The sequence below is a fragment of the Galeopterus variegatus genome, unplaced genomic scaffold (genome assembly GCF_000696425.1).
Source record: "Galeopterus variegatus unplaced genomic scaffold, G_variegatus-3.0.2 Scaffold1504, whole genome shotgun sequence".
NCBI lineage: Eukaryota > Metazoa > Chordata > Mammalia > Dermoptera > Cynocephalidae > Galeopterus > Galeopterus variegatus.
This window is the reverse complement of record NW_007727615.1, coordinates 189,947-208,771: the sequence shown is the minus strand read 5'-3', so window position 1 is coordinate 208,771 and position 18,825 is coordinate 189,947. Positions and strand designations below refer to the sequence as shown.

At 41.6% G+C, this 18,825-nt stretch overlaps 1 pseudogene; it reads right to left on the bottom strand.

Moving 5' to 3' along the window:
* Positions 1 to 273: 273 nt before the first annotated feature.
* Positions 274 to 16,440, bottom strand: LOC103594191 (annotated as a pseudogene).
* Between the last annotated feature and the right edge of the window lie 2,385 nt (positions 16,441 to 18,825).

Sequence of the window (18,825 nt, the reverse complement as noted above, 5' to 3'; positions counted from 1 at the left end):
ATTTAAGAGCATGTCTCCCTCAGAGGTATTATTCTGTGATTCTATCATTCTTTTTTTTTTTTTTTTTCTTTTTTTTTTGCACTTTAAAATGCATATTTTAGGGGCTGGCTGACACCAGGGTCTAAGGGTTCAGATCCTTGTACTAGCCAGCTGCCAAAAATAAATAAATTAATTAAATGCATATTTTTCCAAAGTATACAACATTGTTATTTACAGTTTCCCACAAACTTTTCTATTAAAAATCTTTTTTTTTTAAGTTCCATAAAACACCTTCTACAAGAAAGCTTCCTGATGCATTAAGTTGTCAACACGAAGGTTGTGGTACTCCGTGAGGCTGATGCAAATGAGGAATTTTCCCTCCACGCTGTACATTCTTAAAGGTTCTCTCCGGAATGGTTTCTCAGATGTACAGGAAGGAGTAACTTCTCAGTTAAAGTTTTCCACATTAATCAATTAGATCTGATTCCTGTGAGAAAGCTTTATCAATTTCAAAAACAAATATTTTTTTTCACGTGTATGAATACTTTCATACATAACAAGAACAGATTTCTGGGTGAAGACTTACCCAGCCACTGCATTTGTAGGGTTTATCTTAAACACAAGTTTTGTGCTGTTTCTCCAAATTTGAGCTATAGGTGAAGGCCTTCTCACATTCGATACATTTATTATCTGTGGGGGATACATTCCAAGATCTGCAGTGGATGCCTGAAACCAAGGATAGTACTGAACCCTACATATAATATGTTTTTTCCTATACATACATACATACCTATGATAAAGTTTAATTTATAAATTAGGCACAGTAAGAGATTAATAAAAATAACCAATAATAAAATAGAACAATTATAACAATATGCCAGCATCACTCCTCTTGTGCTTCGGGGGCCATTATTAAGCAAAATAAGGGTGACTTGAACACAAGCACTGCAATACTGCGACAGTTGATCTGATAACAAAGATGGCTACTAAGTGGCAGGGATCATCTACAGTGTGGATCCACAGGACAAAAGGATGGTTGACCTACTGTGTGGGAAAAGGCAGGGCGGCATAAGATTTCATCATGCTACTGAGAATGGTATGCAATTTAAAACTTATGAATTGTTTCTTTCTGGAATTTTCCATTTAATATTGCTGGTAATTGAAACCACCAAAAGAGAAGCTGTGGATAAGGAGAGACTACTGTACAGTGTTTCTCTCCTGTGTGAATTTGTTGATGCAGTTGGAGATGTGATTTACCAGTGAAAGAGTCTCACTATATTCATAAGGTTTCTCTGCGGAATGAATTTTCTGATGTGTAATGAACTCTGGCTTCTGTCTGAAGGTCCTCTCACATTCAGTACAGTGTTTCGCCCCAGTATGAGTTTTCAGGTACGTGAGAAGATTTTTTTTTTTTTTTTTTTGGACCAGTAAGGGGATTGCGACCCTCCGCACAGTGTTGTCTGCACCATGCTCAGCCAGCGAGCGCACCGGCCATCCCTGTATAGGATCCGAACCCATGGCCTCAGCGCTACCAGTGCCGCACTCTCCCAAGTGAGCCACGGGGCCAGCCCAAAGACTTGATTTTTTGGTGAAAGTTCTTCCACATTTCGTACATAAACAAGGTTTGTCTTCTGTGTGAACTTGCTGGCTGCCCTAAGAGTTGTGGCTTCTATAAGTAAAGTATTTCCCACAAGCACTGTATCCTAAGATTTCTCTCTAGCATTAATTCTCTGGCATGTAATGAAGTTTGACTTCCAGTTAAAGGTCTTATCACGTTCATTAGACACATAAGGTTTCTCTCCTTCTGAATTTTTTGGTGCATACTTAGCATTGATTTCTGGTTGAATGTTCTACCACATTCACAATATTCATATTGTTTCTCTCTGGTATGACTATCCTGGTGTATCCTGAAGTGTAAATTCCCACTGAAGTCTTTTCCACAACCATTGAACTCATAAGGTTTCTACCCAGTGTGAATTCTCTGATGGATCTTGAGTGTTACCTTCTGGGTGAAGCGTTCATGCATTCATTTCACTCATAGAGTTATTTATGGCTGAGCACATTTCCACACAGATTACATTCACAAATTTTCTCTCCTGTACAAATATTTTCATGGTTAGTATAAAATAAGATATGCGTGAAAACGGTCTACAGTTAATTTTACCAAGGTTCTTTGTGGCACTGCTTCTATTATCAATATGGAAGTCTACATTTTGTTTCCAATCCTTTACAAATGAGTCACTTTAATGGGGTCTTCTCTGATAAAGAACAATGTTTGGGATAATTTGGAATACTTTCAAAATGTTCTAATAATCGTATCTCTCCTATATTAAATGTTTTCTTTTAGATGAAAGAAATATGACTCCAAGGTTTCTTTGGTTTTTCCTGATATTTCTCTATCTGGTCATAATTTTCTCTGACCTGGAGTAACATGAAACATCTCTTGTGACTTTACCCACCATCTCACTGTGAGTGAAGTCTTCTTTTTTTTTTTTCAGAATTTGCTGTTGTGGGGCTTCAAGCCCAAATTCCACTTTTAAAATGTGAAAGAGAAGGTGATACTAATTCAAAGAACAGTTAGCAGAGGAACAAAAACAGAGAATAACTGCGCAGAATGGCTCACTGAGGAGAACGGGGTACCTGAGACAGGAACAAAGGAGAAGGGTGGGGGGCTATGAGAGTGAACCAATACCTTGTCTAAGGGACTGAACTCCTGGACTCAAGTAGCAGTCCCTCTCCATGGCCGATTCAATCACCTGCAGTGTTTGGTGTGTTTAGCGTAGATGTTGTAGAGCTGTTTCTTGAGTTTCATGATCTCCTCTGCCTGGATGGCAATGTTTGTGGCTTGGCCCCGGGTGCCCCCAGAGAGCTGGTGGATCATGATGTGGGAGTTAGGAAGTGAGTGGCACGTGCCTAGGCTGCCAGCTGCAAGAAGCTGAGAGCCTTGCTGGTGGCCTGGCCCACGTACCACGTGCAGGTGGGGTTCAGGATGTACTGCATCCAGTCATAGATGGCCAGGCCCATGGTCACCACGCCACCAGGGCTGTTGATGTACATGTGGATGGTCTTCTTGCTTTTCAATTGCAGGAACAGCAGCTGCGTGATTACAAGGCTGGCAACACAGCCATTGATCGGACCCATGACGCACATGATACGCTCCCGCAGCAGCCGCCAGTAGATGTCTCACCGCCTGCTCCGCCACGATGGGAATGAGCGGGAGCGCCCGGGCGGCCATCGCGTGCAGGCCCCGCTGCAGGGCCAGGCCGCTCTCTGGTGTCCGCTGCTGCGGCCACTAAGAGGGGAAGCTGGAGGCGAGGTGAGGCTGCAACATGGTGCCCCTGCCTGCCGCCACCTGCCCGACCCCCACCACCAATGTTCCGGGCCTCTTCTTACTCTTCCCGTTATTCGTTATTCTGGGAACGTCTGATCTACCTCTGTCACTATTTTTTTTTCTTTTTAATTGATTTTTTCTTAATTGACCCATGATAATTGTATATACTTATGGAGTACGATGTGATATTTGGATACATTTACACAGTGTGCAGTGATCATATCAGGGCGTTTAGAATATCCATCACCTCAAACATTTGTCACCTCTTTGTATTGGGAACATGCAACATCATCTCGACTCGCTATTTGAAGTTATATAGGAATATGTCCTTCTTTTAGAGCAGGGGTGAGTTCGGGAAGTTTAGAACCTTCAAGATGGGTTACCTTCTGTGATGGTTAATTTTATGTGTCACTTGACTGGGCTAAGATGCCCAGATAGCTGGGAAAACATTGTTGCTGGGTATGTCTGTGAGGGAGTTTCCAGAAAAGATTAGCATTTGAATCAGTAGACTGAGTAAGAAGATCCGCCTTCACCAATGTGGGTGGGTATCATCCAATTTGTTGAGGGTCTGAATAGAACAAAAAGGCAAAGGAAGGGTGAATTCTCTCACTTCTTGAGCTGGGACATCTATCTTCTGGTGCCCTCAGACACTGGAGTTCTCTGTTCTGTTACTGGTGTCCAGGTGCCGCTGCTCTCCACTTAAAAACAAAAGATTTCGTCAGTCCCACATGTTGGTGCAATGCAGGAAGTTTATCATCACACGTCTGAGGAGACAGACTACAACTATCTCCTCATCTTAGGGTTTTGGAGGGGGCGGTTATACAAGACAAAAGGACAGAGGGAGAAGTGTGTTGAAAACACAGCAGGATGGGGTCAGTGACTACGTGCAGATCAGCATGTCTTAATCTTCGTCCTTACGCTCAGCCCTGTGAAGCCTGGAGTCAAACTCCTTGGCTCTGGCTTTATCTCCTTCGCAGAACACCTGCAACCTCAGAGGAGACAGTTCTGCAAGTTGCTGAGCTGTGCCTTGCTTTATTACTCCTACAAACTGCAGTGATTTTCGTTGTTCAAGCAGAGTTCTTTCCTCAGCATTAGGCTCTAACATGGCTGCCCCTATGCTAAGCTAATATTTGTGATGCTCTATCAGTTCTCGGGCCTTTGAACTCCAGGACTTACACCAGCAGCACCCACCCCGTTACCCCCCACCATTCTCCACCATGGTTCTCAGGCCTTTGGCCTCAGAGTGGGAGTTATACCACCAGCTTCCCTGGTTTTCAGGCCCTCAGACTTGGACTGAATTACACCACTGGCTTTCCTGGTTCTCCAGCTTGCAGATGGCAGATGATGGGAATTCTCAGTTTCCATAATCATGGAGCCAATTTTCATGACAAATTTCCTCATATATCTATGTATATATCTCATTCGTTCTGTTTTTCTGGAGAACCCTAATACAGATTTTGGTATTGAGTGTGGTTCTAGAGGAACAGAATTTTAAGTATGAGTTTTCCAAATTGATTTTGAGGTTTCTGTAATTGGCTCTCTAATCTGATTAGAGTTAAAGACACTAATGACTCTATTTTCAGTAGTAAAGAGAGTACTGATAGTCCATGGCATGAACTGTTTATAGAGTATATTAGTCCATTTCTGTTGCTTATAACAAAACACCTGAAACTGGGTGATTTATAAAGAAAATTAAATTTAACAGCTTTTTTTGTTAGTTGGCTGAAAGACATCAAAAGACTCACCATGAGTAAATTGGGAAATACCCAATCTCCCTTGGTTGGATGTAGAGAAAGTGTTGGAGTAAGCACGATTGAAGCCATGTTGAAATCTAAAACCTCCTGGGCTGCTGGTGGCAGTAGGGGGGTGAATTTTTAAAAGGGTGGCTTTCTTTTCTCTCCACTCTTTCTTCCCACCCCCTGACTTTCTTATCTTGCTTGCTAAATAGGAAAACAAGGCTGAGAAGCTAATCACTACTTTGCAAAGCTACCAGTTCTTTCTTTCAGACTTGTAGAGGGGTTTTTTTGTTGTTTTTTGTTTGTTTGTTTGTTTTGTTTTGTTTTTCCTTTTTGTCTTTTTTCGTGTCCGGCAATGGATCGCAACCCTCAGTGTCGCGATCGCAACCCTCAGTGTCGCGCCCGTACCGGACCAGGACCGGCAACGGGATTGCAACCCTCGGTGTTGCGCCCGCACCTCGCTCAGCCGGTGAATGGGAACTGGTCTGTATGTGGGATCCGACCCCACGGCGGGAGTGCCGCCGTGCTCCCAAGCGGCGCACTGTAGCAGTGCGCCACTGGGCTGGCCCCCAGACTCGTAGAGTTTTAAGAAGTGATCAAGGCCAAATGACTGGAAGCTGACCTTGGGCACCAGCCAAGTCAACCAGAGCTCTGTGAAGTGAAAATACACAAAAGATTTTACAGAAGAGTTGATTCTACCCTGGATCAAATCAAAATCTTGCAAGGCCCTGAGAGAACAGCAAAGATGAGAACAGAAACCAGATGAGGCCTTGGAGAGACATTGTACCTGACTCATAGACATGGACCCCTTGTAACTCACGTCTCCTGCTCTCCTGCTTTTCACCTCCCACATTCCATTCCCTCAACCCCCCCCCCTTTAAAAACCCTTAGTAAATCTAAGTCTTTGAGATGGGACAGCCTACCATCTCCTTCAGCTGAATACATCTGCTTTTTCTTTTTTTTTTTTTCTCTGCTCTCCTGCTTTTCACCTCCCACATTCCATTCCCTCAACTCCTCGTTTAAAAGCCCCTCAGCAAATCTAAGTCTTTGAGATGGGACAGCCTACCATCTCCTTCAGCTGAATACATCTGCTTTTTCTTTTTTTTTTTTTCTTTTTTAAAAATTTATTTGTTTTTTAATATTGTTATTTTTTTGCATTCTAAATGTTGTTGCAGAGCAGTTGGGGGGAGAAGGAAGTGGGGAAGGAAATAGGGTGGACGGACGAGGAAGGAGGGGGAGACATCTGCTCTTCTAAACACCAACCATTTGACTTCTGAGTCTTTTTTTCCCTTTCCTTGTCAAGGGGGTGGGCAGCAAGACAGACCTGAATTTGGTAAAAAAAAGAATTCAAAGGCTTAGGGAGACTGGAATGTTAGAGTTGATTTGTGATTTTAGACTCACACCCAAACTGAAAGAGTCCAGAAGATATCTTTCATCACAACTGTGAGAAATTTGTGAGAGGAGCCCTGGTGCTGTGAATTGACTGAATTGTGTCTCCCAAAGTTCATATATTAGAAGCTTAATTCCCACTATAACTGTTGAGGCTGGAAAATTCTATTATGGTAATTGGAAGGTGGGGCCTTGAGGAGGTGATTAGATTGTAGGACCACACTGTAGTGAGTGGATTAATAATGGTGTTCAGGGGCGTGCTTCTGAGGGTTTTAAAAGAAGAACACGTGAGAGGTGAGTCTCTCTCTGCTCCACCATTTTCTGCCATGTGAGACCCCTGCATTGCTGTAAAGCCATCATCAAAGAAGATGGTCACCAGATGTTTCCCCTAGACTGTGGATTTCCCAGCCCCTGAAACTGTAAGCAATAAATTTTGTTTTCTTTATAAGTCATCCAGTTCCAAGTATTTTTGTTATAAGCAACAAATGGACTAATACACCCAGCATCCTTGAAGAGCTCCATGAATGCTCTTCTCTGTAAACTAGATCTTATAGGGAGAATCATAGGCACTCAATTAGAAAACCTAAATGCAATGGAAGTAATTGGACCCTGAGGTGGCAGAGGCCGAGTGGAGGTACTAAACCACCAAAGGCAAGGTGGGTATAGTTACTTTAATGGACAGCTGAGTCAAAGCAGCAATCAGAATAGTCTGACTCCTGCAGACCTATGGCATTGGCTAGTTGATCACAGTGTAATAGATAAGAAGCCTACTAAATTTTTACTTGATCTGTATAAGCAGAAAAGTTCCAGGTCAAGTGAACAAAAGTCTAACTCGAATCGTAAAGACAGAGAGTTATGTCCCCTCAATCAATTCCCAGTCTTGAGCCAGTTTGCAGACCCAGAACCCCTTGAATGAACAAGGCTGGATCTTCTTGAGAAAGGACCCTGGTACACTACCGAAATTTATTGTTATTATTTCTCAGCCTTTTACCAGAGCAAACGTGCATTGGGGAAAGGGAACTAATCGGACCTCTCGGGGACTGTTGAACACTGGCTCTGAACTGACTTTGATTCCAGGAGATCCAAAATGTCACTGTGGCCCTCAAGTCAGAGTAGGGGCTTATGGAATCTGGTGATCCATAAAGTTTTAGCTCAGATCCATCTCACAGTGGGTCTAGTGGGTCCCTGAGCCCATCTTGTGGTTATTTCCCCAGTTCCAGAATGCATAGTTGGAATAGACATATTTAGCAGCTAGCAGAATCTCCACATTGGTTCCCTGACTTGTGGAGTGAGGGTTATTATGCTGGAGAAAAACAAGTAGAATGCCTCTACCCAGGAAAAGAGTACATCAAAAGTAATTTCATATTCCTGGAGGCATTGCAGAGATTAGTGCTACCATCAAGCACTTGAAAAGTGCGGGGGTAGTGATTCCCACCACATCACTATTCAGATCTCCTATCTGGCCTGTGCAGAAGACAGAAAGATCCTAGTAAATGACAGTGGATTATCATAAGCTTAACCAAGTGGTAACTACAATTGTAACTGCTGTACTGGATGTACTTTCATTGCTTGAGCAAATTAATACTTTCTGTGGTACCTGGTATGAAGCTATTAATCTAGCAAATGCCTTTCTCTCCTTCCCTTACCATAAGGGCCACCAGAAGCAGTTTGCTTTCAGCTAGCTAGGCCAGCAATGCCCCTTCACTGTCCTACCTCATAGGTATATCAACTCTCCAGCCCTGTGTCACACTTTACTTCACACAGGGATCTTGATCACCTTTCCTTTCCACAAGATATTACACTGGTCCACTATGTTGCTGACATTATGGTGGTCGGACCCAGTGATTGAAAAGCAGCAACTACTCTAGATTTATTGGTAAGACATTTGTGTGGCAGAGGGTGGGAAATAAATTCAATGAAAATTCAGGGGCTTTGTCTTAGTCCATTTTATGCTGCTATAACAGAATACCTGAGACTGGGTAATTTATAATGAATGTAAACTTACCAGCTCATAGTTCAGGAGGATGAGAAGTCCAATATCAAGGTGCCAGCATCTGGCTAGAGCCTTCTTGCTGTATCATAACATGGTGGAAGGTGTCACATGGCAAAAGGGCAAAGGTGAGGGGGAGAGAGAGAGAACCCACTCCTACGATAACAGCATTAGCTCATTCATGAGGGTGGAGTCCTCATGACCAAAATACTTCTTAAAGGTCCCACTTCCTAATATTGTCACAATGGCAATTAAATTTCAACATGAGCTGTGGAGACAAATACTCAAACCATAGCAGGCCTCTACCTCAAGGAAATTTCTAGGGATCCAGTGGTGTGGAGCATGTCAAGATATCCCTTCTAAGGTGAAGGATAAGTTGCTGCATCTGGCCCATCCTGCAACCAAGAAAGAGGCACAATGCCTAGTGGGCCTATTCAGGTTTTGGAGAAAACATATTCCTCATTTGGGTGTGTTACTCTAGCCCATTTACCAAATGGCCCAGAAAGCTGTTAGTTTTGAGTGCAACCCAGAACAGGAAAAGGCTTTGCAACAGATTAAGGCTGCTGTGTAAGCTGCTCTGCCACTTGGATCACATGATCCAGCAGATCCAATGGTGCCTGAGGTATCAGTGGCAGATAAAGATGCTGGTTGCATCCTTTGGCAGTCCCCCGTAGGTGCATCTCAGTGCCAGCCTTTTGAATTTGGGAGCAAGGCCCTGCCTCTGCAGTTAACTACTCCCCTTTTAAGAGACAAATCTTGGCCTGCTAGTGGGCCTTAGTAGAAACTGAACACTTGACCATGGGCTACCAAGTTACCACGTGACCTGAGCTGCCCATTATAAAGTTGGGATGTTATCTGACCCACCAAGCCGTAAAGTGTGGTGTACACAGCAATATTCCATTATCAAATAAAAGCAAGCCCTGAAAGCACAAGTAAGTTACATGAAGAAGTGGCCCAACTGCTCATGGTTTCTACTTCTGCCACACTGCCTTCATTCTCCCAGCCTGCACCTATGGCCTCATGGGGAGTTCCCTATGAACAGTTGAGGAAGAGGAAGAGAAGACTCAGGCCGGGTTTGCAAATGGTTCTGCACAATATGCAGGCACCACCCAAAAGTGGACAGCTGCAGCACTAAAGCCCCTCTCTGGGACATACCTGCAGGACAGGGGTGAAGGGAAATCCTTCCAGTGGGCAAAACTTTGGGCGGGGTACTGATTATGCATTTTGCTTAGAAGGAGAAATGGCCAGATATGTAAGTATAAATAATTCATAAGCTGTAAGGCAAAGAACATAATATCAAAATTGGTGACAAAGATATTTGGGGAAGAGGTATGTGAATAGACCTTTCCAATTGGGGGAAAAATGTGAATATATTTGTGTCCCATGTGAATACTCATCAGAGAGTAACCTCACCAGAAGAGGATTTTAATAATCAATTGAATAGAATGACTCATTCTCTGGATAACAGTCAGCCTTTTTCCCCAGCCACGCCTCTCATCCCCCAATGGGCTCATGAACAAAATGGCCAAGGTGGCATGGATGGAGGTTATGCAAAGGTTCAGCAATATGGCTTCCACTCACCATGGCTGACCTGGCTATGGCCACTTCTGGGTGCCCAATCTGCCAGCAGCAGAGACCAACACTGAGCCCCCTAATATGGCATCATTGCCCGAGGCAATCAGCAGGTTGATTACATTGGAACACTTCCATCATGCAAGGGGAAGCATTTTGTTCTTATCAGAATAGACACTCTGAATACAGACTTGCCTTCCCTGCATGAAATTCTCTGCCAAAACTACCATCTGTGGACTTATAGAATGCCTCATCTGTGATCATGGTACACAGCATTACTTTTGACCAAGGAACTCACTTCACAGCCAAAGAAGTATGACAGTGGGCTCACACTTATGGAATTCACTGGTCTTACCATGTTCCCCACCATCCTGAAGTAGCTGGCTTATAGAACAGTGGAATGACCTTTTGAAGACTCACAACACCAGCTAGGTAGCAATACCTCATAGGGCTGGGGCAAGGTTTTCAAGAAGGCAGTATATGCCCTGAATCAGTGTCCAATATATAGTGCTGTTTCCACCACAACCAGGATTCATAGGGTGAAAATGGTAGCGGCACCACTCACCATTACCCCTGGTGACCCAGCAGCAAAATGTCTGCTTCCTGCTCCTACAACTTTATGCTCTGCTGGTCTAGAGGTCTTGGTTCCAGAGGGTGGAATGCTTCCAACAGGAGACACAATAATGATCCCATTGAACTGGAAGTTAAGGCTGCCACCTGGCCACTTTGGGCTCCTCATGCCTCTGAGTCAACAGACTAAGAAAGGAGTTATGGTGTTGGTTGGAGTGACTGATCCAGACTACCAAGGGGAAAATAGACTTATCACTTCACAATGAAGGTAAGGAAGATTATGTCTGGAATACAGGAGATCCCTTAGGATGTCTCTTCGTATTACCATGCTCTGTAATTAAAGTCAGTGGAAAACTACAATAACCCAATCCAAGCATGACTATAAATGGCCCAGACTCTTCAGGAATGAAGGTTTGGGTCACCTCACAGGTAAGAAACCATAACAAGCTGAGGTGCTTACTGAGGCAAAGGGAATACAGAATGGGTAGTGGAAGAAGGTAGCTGTGAATACCAGGTACAACCACATGAACAGTTACAGAGATGAGGATTGTAATTGTCATGAGTATTTCCTCCTTATTTTGTTACGAATTTGTGTATATATACATATATTAAGCAAATATCTTTGTTTTCTTTCCTCCCTTATTACCTTATCATGTGACATAAAGTGTATTGACTTTATATCAGTATTTCTATATTGTTAATTTTATATCATAATATTTAAGTTATGGGATATCAGGAAAAGAGTAAACATCACTCAAGGGCTTTACCTCCTCTTCTGGGGAAGTAATTAGCATGTTTTCTGTTATACAAAGAATAGTTATATCATGTTAGGCAGAATTATGGCCTTTTTATTTTTTTTATTTGGAGATTAAGTACAGTTTAAGGAGATGAATATAGGGGCCAAGTTGACAAGGGGTGGACTTGTGATGATTAATTTTATGTATCAGCTTGACTGGGCTAAGATGCCCAGATAACTGGTAAAACATTATTGCTGGGCGTTTCTGTGATGGTGTCTCTAAAAGAGATTAGCATTTGAACCAATAGACTGAATGTAGAAGATCCACCATCACCAGTGTGGACAGGCATCATCCAATCCATTGAGGGCCCGGGCAGGACAAAAAGGCAGAGGAAGGGCGAATTTGCTGTCTCTGATTCAGCTGGGACATCCATCTTCTCCTACCTCAGACATCAGAGCTCCTGGTTCTCGAGACTTCAGACTCTAGGACTCACACCAGTGCCATCACCCCCAGCCCCCAGCCTGGTTCTCAGGCCTTTGGCCTGGGACTGGGGGTTATACCATTGGCTCCCCAGGTTCTCAGTATTTTGAACTCAAACTGAATTACACCACCGTCTTTCCTGATTCTCCAACTTGCAGACAGCAGATGGTGGGGACTTCTTGGCTCCCTTAATGGCGTGAGCCAATTCCCATAATAAAACTCTCTCTCTCTCTCTCTCTCTCAATCAATCAATCTCTTTCTCTCTCTCTCTCTCTGTATGTGTGTGTGTGTGTGTGTGTGTGTGTGTGTGTATATATATATATACACCAACAGAAGATATATAAACCAATAGAAGATATAAAAATATATATCTTCTATTGGTTCTGTTTCTCTGCAGAACCCTGATTAATATACATTCAGAGCATTTCAAAGGCATTGGCCTCTCCTAGGATAAGTGAGATTTACTCCCATGTCCCCTTCTGCCTGGGTCCCACTCACTCACCTGACCAGCTCTGATGTGGGGCCTCTCCCTCCAACGTCTATGGTCCTGTCCTTGCTCCAACTTGAAGACGGCATCTGATTTGGGAACTTGGTTCCCTGTTAACAGGACTGGGTCCAGCTTATTGGATTTCAAGGGCGTTTCAATGACACTTGCCATATGTTCTTCAGAAAAGTAACCATGTTTCACTGGAAACAGAGTTATAATCGCAGAGGTGGAAGGGACTGAAGGGCAAATAAGGATGACACCACTACGCATTTCAGATGTCGGGCAGCTAAGAATGGGAATGTTCTCACTGAGGCCCCTGGCAGATGCATGTGGCAACTGTGCTTACCCACAGACAGCAGGTGTCTGTAGTTCTCCAGTGTCACATCCCTGTACAGGTGTCTCTGGGCAGGGTCTAAGCACTGCCACTCCTCCTTCCTGAAGTCCACAGTCACATCCTTTAATGACGCTGATGCCTGTAATGATACAATCTTATTCAAGGCGACATGGTCAGCACTGGGGGATAGAAGGAGATAGATAGGAAGTTAGTGTTTTTTCCTTTTACTAGAATTATATTTAGATACATACAAAAGTACGTAGAACAGCACAATATACACAAAAACACTCACAAATGGTCACCATATAGCTAATCTTGTTCATCAATAGCCACCCATCCTGATCATCTTGAAGCAAATCCCAAACATGCTAATATTTTATCTGTAAATGGTCCGGCAAATATTTCCAATACAGCATTTGTTTTAATCATAATACCATTATTACACTTAAAATATTAACAGTAATTCTTTAATATTATTTAATTCCAGTTAGTGTTCAAGTTTTCCTGTGTGTATCAAAGATGTCTTTTTAAAAATTATCTTTCTGGGCTGGCTGGTTAGCTCAGTTGGCTGGAGCACAGCCTTGTAACACCAAGGTCACAGGTTCGGATCCCCACATCAGCCAGCTGCAAAAAACTAAATAAATAAAAATAATTACCTGTCTGAGATAATTCCAAATCTATAGAGTTGTAAGAATAATACTAATCATCAGAGAAGTGAAAATCGAAACCACATTGAGATACCATCTCACTTGATGGCTATTATCAAAATGAGAGAAAATAACAAATGCTGGCAAGGATGCAGGGAAAGGGAAACCCTTATGCACTGCTGGTGGGACTGTCAATTAGTGCAGCCATTATAGAAAACAGTGTGGAGGTTTCTCAAACAATTATAGGTAGAACTAACATACAATCCAGCAATCCCACTGCTGGGTATATACCCAAAGGAATGGAAATTATCATGCTGAAGTGAAACCTGCACTCCCATGTTTATTGCAGCACTATTTACAGTAGCCAAAATACGGAACCAACTGAGTGTCCATCGATGGACGACTAGATAAGGAAAATGTGGTATATATACACAATGGAATACTCAGCCATAAAAAGGAATGAAATTCTGCCATTTGCAGCAATATGGATGAGCTTGGAGAAAATTATGTTAAGTGAAATAAGCCAGAACAGACAGAGAAATACCACATGTCCGCACTCATAAGTGGGAGCTAAAAATAAATAAACAACAATAGTAATGAGTTGAGCTTTCAGAAGGAGAGAGCAGAACTGTGGTTACTAGAGGAGGGAAAGGGGGAGAGGGAGGGAAAAGTGATAGGATGGTTAATGGACACAAAACAGCAAAATAAGGTACACTGTTGTACAGTCAAGCTAGGCATCTATAATTAACAATAATTTACTGCATTTTATCAAATGTCCAGAAGAGAGGAGATCAAATGTCCTCATCACAAAGACATTATTAAATTTTGTAATGATAAATATGCTAATTACCCTGATTTTATCATCACACATTGTAGACATGTATTGAAATATAACTTTGAACCGCACAAATATGTATAATCATATATTTCAATAAAAAAGTGGCATCTCTATAATCAATTATTAAAGATAAACATAATAATAGATAATTCAATCACATCTATGTCAATAAAATACTGCTACCTTTACAAGAGAAAAAAAGAATAATATAAGAAACTCCCTAACCTTTACCAGATTCTCCAATTGTTTGTTTTTTGCTTCATTCATGTCAGTCTCTCTATTTCACTTTCTCTGTATATGTATACCTGTGCATATATATTTATGTACCTATATATACACATATGTATACATACACACAAAAGTAATTTTTTGTGATCCATTTAAAAGTGAATTATGAACATGAGCCCAAAAGCACAAGCAACAAAATAAAAAATAAAAAATTGGGACTATATCAAACTAAAAAGCTTCTGCTCAGCAAAGGAAACAATCAACAGAGTGAAATGACAACCTACAGAATGGGATAAAATTTTTGCTAACTATGCATCTAACAAGGGATTAATATCCATAATATACAAGGAACTCAAGCAGTTATACAGTAAAAAACCAAACAATCCAATTAAAAAATCGGCAAAGGAGCTAAATAGACATTTTTCAAAGGAAGACATACAAATGGCCAACAGGTACATGAAAGAATGCTCAAAACCACTAGTCATCAGGAAAATGCAAGTTAAAACCACATTGAGATACCACCTCACCCCAGTTAGACTGGCTATAATCAAAAAGACGGTGAATAACAAATGCTGGTGAGGGTGTGGAGAGACGGGAACACTCCTACACTGTTGATGGGAATGTAAATTAGTACAACCACTATGGAAAACAATATGGAAGTTTCTCAAACAACTACAGATAGATCTTCCATATGATCCAGCAATCCCACTTCTGTGTATATACCCAGAGGAATGGAAATCATGATGTCGAAGGGATACCTGCACTCCCATGTTCATTGCAGGTCTGTTTACAATAGCCAAGACACGGAACCAACCTAAAAGTCCATCGATGGATGATTGGATGAGGAAACTGTGGTATATATACACCATGGAATTCTAGTCTGCCATAAAAAAGAATGAAATTCTCCCATTTGCAACAACATGGATGAGCCTGGAGAAACTTTTGTTGAATGAAATAAGTAAACCACGAAGGGATAAATACTGCACGTACTCACTCATATATGGGAGCTAAGAGAGAAAGAATGAAGGAAAGAAAGACCACAGTGGTGCACTGGACTTGCAGAGGGAGACAACATTCCTTGGGCTACAAAGTGGAGTTGGGGGGGGGAAAGAGGTAGGGAAAGGGAAGTTGAGGATAATTGGGTGGGGTAATGGGTATGCTGCCAGTATGAATCTGGCCCTCACATCATGGGGACAAGGTGTGACAATCAGCTTTGTATCTCATGAATACTCATAACCAATAAAATAAACAAATAAATAAATAAAAGTGAATTGGATACACTGTTCCCCTTCACTCCTAAATTCTTTAGCATATATCTCCTAAGAATAAGAACTTTTTCTTAGGTAACCATGGTACAGTTATCAAAATTAGGAAATTGAACATTGATTGAATACTATTATCTAATCCACAGCACATATACAAATCTTGAGAATTGTCCAAAACTGTTATTTATACAAGTAGATGCATTTTCTCCCAGCCCAGGACCCAATTCAGCATCATGCATTGTGTTGTATTTACTTATCATGTCTCTTTTGTCTCCTTTCATCTGGAACAGTTCTTCAGACTTTCTTTTTTTATTAATCTGAAATATTTTAAGAATTCAGACTCTTACCCATGGAGAGCAGGTGGCTGTAATTCTCCAGTGTCACATGCTGGTACAGGTGTGTCTGAGCAGGGCCGAAGCACTGCCACTCCTCCCTGCTGAAGTCCACAGTCACTTCCTTGAATGGCACCAGTACCTGCAATGACACAATCCTATTCAAGGCAACATGGTCAGCACTGGGGGATGGAAAGAGATAGACAGGAAGTCTACTTATTTGGTAGAATGTGCCTCAATGTGGGTGTGCCTGATGTTTCTCCATGATAAGATTAGGTTACCCATTTTTGACAAAAATACCATTGAAGTGATGTGTCTTCCATACAACATATCATATGTCCATTCTTCCCAAGATAGGTGAGGTTAGCTTAATCACTCAGTTAATGTGGTGTCTGCCGGGGTTCTTCCACTGCAAAATCACTATTTTTACCTTTATAATTAATAACTAATTTATAGAGAAATACTATGAGACTATGTTAATACCCTGTTTCTAATCCAACTTCCACCTGCTAGTTTACCATCCATGATGATTTTCTAACTCCATCATTTCTTTTGTATTTATTAGTTAACATCCTACTGTACAGTTTCCCTTCTCCCTATTTCTTTGTTTTTAATTTATTTATAAATGAACAGATTCATGAATTATTATTTTATTCAATCAGCATATAATCTGTGTTTATTTTGAAATTTTAAAATATTCTCAGATTTGGCCAGTGGGAGCCACTTCCAGCTGGATTCCTACGTCCTTTTGACATGTCCCCATGATTCCTTGAGCACATCTTGATTTTCTGCCACAATAAAATGTTCAGATTCGTCTTGCACCTTCCTTGCCCCGGCCCAGAATAAGCCCTATCTTCTAGTTAGGAATTCGTTTTTAGTGAGTTTTCATAATGGTATATAACATAGTATGCCTACTAAATACCTAAGATTACATAATATTTTGCCGGAGAAAAAATATAATTGAAATTTTTTTGCAATTCACTGTATTTACACAATAAGACAGTTATTCTCATCAAAAAATGAGGACTAGGGCCGGCCTGGTGGCACACTGGAGAGTGCGCCGCTTGGGAGCGCAGCGGCGCTCCCGCTGAGGGTTCGGATCCCATGTGGAGACCAGTTCCCGCTCACTGACTTAGTGCAATGCAGGCGCAGCACCGAGGGTTGCGATCCCGTTACCGGTCAGTAAAAAAAAAAAGACAAAAAGGAGAAAAAAAAATGAGGACTAAACTAAGCCCTCATAAAATTTCCAGATCATTTGAGAACTACTGAAAACACTCTTTCCAGGCAGTTGAGTCCCAGATGTTATGCTGGGAACTGGGAAGAAAGAAACAGATTATATATACTCCTAGACTTCTAACAACCCTAAGGCCTGCAAAACAAATACAAAAAGGTATACAAGTCTGCTAAGATTAAAAATATGTATATATCTCCAAGGCTCAAATACATGCAGGAAACACCAAGAGCACAAGAGGAGAAGGTAAATTCTCCAAGGGAGAGTAAGTTTACTTGCTGGTGTTGGGGAAACTTAAAGTGGAAGAAGATAAGACCTGTGATGCAAAGTGCAAAGGTGTGGAAGTAAAAATAAAAAGTATCTGATCTCATGAAAGACCAAATAGTTCTATGCAGAAGGAGAGGGGTCTATGTGACATGTCAGGGAAGAAAAATGAGTAAAAATCTAGGGACAAATGCTGGACTTCAATAATGGAAAAACTGTCACTTTTTTTACTTTAACGAATTGCCACTAAGGGATTATATATGTGGGAAAGAAATATTAATTTTTGTATTTTGAAAGAATCATATTACATATTACAATTGTATTTTGCATTTCAGGGTAACATTAAAAATAGAGACTATTTCTGGGCCAGCACATGGCTCCCTTGGGAGAGCGTGGTGCTGATAACACCAAGTCAAGGTAAGATCCCCTTACCGGTCATCTTAAAAAAAAAAAAAATAGAGACTATTTCTTAACAGCATAAAGAAAGGAACTGTCCACAAACAAGGCCATCACATACAGTTCCAAGTCCAGACTGAAAATGACATATGATAAAATATCCTTTTAATTTTGAACTATTTAAGGCCTAAGTGGTGTCAAAGACTCCAAAAAGAAATAAAAATGTGCAATGGTTTGCATCTAGATGAAACAAGATAATCGGTGAGGTGTGCATATGAAGAACCCTACACACTGAGTTCTGCTTTGGCTCCATGCCTTTGGCTTCTTTGGAGGATGACTTTAAACAAGTGATTCTCAAACTTGAGCGTCAATCAGAACTACCCAGAGGGCTTGGCAACACACAGATTACCGAGCCCCACAATCAAAGTTAGGTATTCAGTAGGTCTGGCAAAGGGTCCTAGAATTTGCATTTCTAACAATCCCTAAAATGCTGGCCGTGGTCTAAGAGAACACACCGTGACAACCACTGTTATAGAAGACAGCTGAGGCAAACCCTGTTGTGCATTTATGACAAGGTTGTTATTGACGGCATTCTACCTTTATCATTAGGCTGACCACCTTTCCAGTTTACACCTGTTGTTCCAGCATAATTATTAATGATGCCCCTTTCATTTCCCGAAGTGTCCTGATTTGGATAATAAAGTATAATAAGGTCACCTCATCTATAATCCATAATGAGATCAAATTTTTTAAAATTTGATTATCAGAAAATCCTTACCCTGGAAGAATTGTCATATTTTCTCTCTTTGGCTAATGTAAATCTGGCAAATGACAGCATTTCCTTTCCAGCTGTGTGAGGAAAGTGAAGTTAGTTTGGTCAGGCCCCCTCACCTCATATTTGCCTGGGTATGATTCTGCACATCCTTTGTAAATAAGTTACAAAGGAGTAGAGTTAGTGCACATGCGCGTCCGTGTAATTTCCCCCCCCCCCCCCCCCCCCCCCCCCCCCCCCCCCCCCC